The sequence below is a fragment of the Arachis ipaensis genome, chromosome B05 (genome assembly GCF_000816755.2).
Source record: "Arachis ipaensis cultivar K30076 chromosome B05, Araip1.1, whole genome shotgun sequence".
Taxonomy (NCBI): domain Eukaryota; kingdom Viridiplantae; phylum Streptophyta; class Magnoliopsida; order Fabales; family Fabaceae; genus Arachis; species Arachis ipaensis.
In genome coordinates, this window is record NC_029789.2 from 127,742,002 (window position 1) to 127,744,651 (window position 2,650).

Here is a 2,650-nt window from a genome sequence, read left to right on the forward strand (position 1 = left end):
AAGTAAAAATTGTAAGGAAAGTAAAAATTTCTTAATTTTCACTAACGTGAGCTATTTTTAATTTAAGAGACCAATTTAGGTATTTATTTTAAAAAATCACATAACTACATGTATACTTCTATTTATTAAGCTCTAAAAACTTTTATTAACAAAAAAATAAAAAAGTATATTCCAAAATAATAATGGATTAAAATATACCATTTCATATCTCTTCTCGCTTTTGTATTTTGAAAANNNNTTACAGGTTCATCCTCGCTTGTATATATATTTACAGGTTCATCCTCGCTTATATGTATCTTATAATCACAACCCCCTTTTAAATGAGCAATGTTAGGGCAAGTAACTTTTGTGATTGGTAGCTATCAAATAGTTATCAATGATGATTTAATAGTATAAAATTGGTATGAGATTTCATCTAATGACTCACCTTTCTCTACTGGTTACATACTGGCCAAAATTCAACAAAACTGCTGCCTCCTAGACTTTTCCTTTTTTAAATATTTATTTTCTAACAAATGTACTTTTTTAGCTCCTCCAACAACCATTATAGTTTACACCCATTTTGCTGAATTAGATTAAAACACGCCTTACTTTTTAACTCAAGAAAAATAAGATTACCTTAGATGAACCTAATCCAAAGCATTAGTAAAAGTATCCTGTGTTTCAATCTAACCTTATCCTATATATTTCAATCTCATTATGGACATTAAAAAAAGTAATTCCATAAAATCAGAAAATTATTATCACTGTCTTCATAAATGACAAGATAGTGATTGGATGAATAAAATAATAGAACTAATATATATTCATTCAAGAACTAGTGAAAACATCACATGATTCTAACATTCAATAAAATTTCACAAATTTTCTAACTCCCTAACATTTTTATTATTGAGGGGAAAAAAAACTTTAGCTTTATTTTGAAATGTACCAGAATCTCATGTACTTTATTTAATGATTTAGCTCTTGACTTGTTTTTTCTTTCTTCATTTTGAAGATGATTGGGAAGTGGGGCTATTTGGATAAAGGAGCTAGAGACTAGAGATAGAGAACCTATCGGCCAAAGCACATGCAGGTAGGTATATACATATGAATAATGTTTGTCGATCAATAAAATCCCTAGGCTACTTAAACCTCATGTTTCGGCTTTGATTTTTAAAGACAGCGTGTATATGTAGATTTATTGGCGAAAATTCACGTAAGGGTGTTTTCATGCGAAGTTGATAGTCGAAAACTGTTAAATAATTTGACTGATTTAACTAAATTATTATTAACTTTATATAAAAATAACTACACGTAAATTTTTACTAAATTTAAATAGAATTAGAAATTAGTCGTTGACTCGTGATTACCGGATATTCAAAACATGTATATGTAAATTTAACCGGAATTAGAGATTAATCATTAACTCTTAACTGACGGATATTCAAGAATTTAGGTCTAGTGGCATAAAAAGTAACGCGAACTTCATTTTGATGTTACTTCAATTCTCAGCTAAATTTAATATTGGCAGTTATAAATCTGTTATTATTATTGATTAAGAAACTTTAGTTTACCTTGGGCTTGTTATTAAATATTTTCTCCAAACAACAATTGAAGAACTTTCTCCAATAATGGTACAAAGAATGTAACAATAGTATTAATTAGTTGGTCTATTAGTTAAATTAATAATCCTCTCCAATGAGACAAAGAAGGCAACTCCTTCATTTTTTAACCTTTTTCTCAAAACATAAATATGATCATTTGTAATATATGTTGTGGTACAAACAAGACCAGAATAACTTTCTACTTACAACATTGGAATTAAATTAACAAAAATACCATTTGTACATTAAAATCAGTCATTAAATTCAGTCATTATATATTATATATTATTTAATTTATTTTTTAATGTATATTTTGTATTCTAATATATATTTTATATTAGTGACTAATTTTAATATATACCTAACATAATTACTAAATTAATTAGAATTAACACAATTAGCACTTCATATATATACGGTTTCTATAAAACTAACTAACAAGCTCAAATAATTTTATATACATAAAGTCAAATGTGCAATATCAAATAGAACCAAAAGGAGTTTGTTACAACATACAACAATATAATTGGCGTGAAATTGAAGCTTAATATATATCTTCAGTATACCTTGGATTTTCTGAACATGGATGTGTCGGTCTCATTTGCATCAAATTCAACATATGCTAGAGAAAATTTAGATGTATATATGTGATAAAGGCCTAGTTGAAAGACAAGTGTATTTATAATAACTTATAAAAATGAAGAATGTGATCGTACAATTCGTGTGTTAGCATCATCAATGTAAGAAACACCAACATTTTCGGCCAATCTTTATACACGGCACAAAATTGTTTGAAGAAAATTGGACTGAAAAGGGTTTGGTAATTTTAACATTTTCAAGATTATATTATTTTGATTGTAAAAAGAATGACATCAACTTAGTTCTAATATTTCTTTTTTTTTTCTTTTTTAGAAATAAGGTACCCACTACAATTCCCTTGCTCAATTCACATGTCCGGGAGTTCCTTGAATAAGTAAAAAGCCAATCATAAAATAATTATATTAAATGTATATTAAAATTAGTCACAAATATATAAAAATATTTAATATTTTATAATTTTTCTA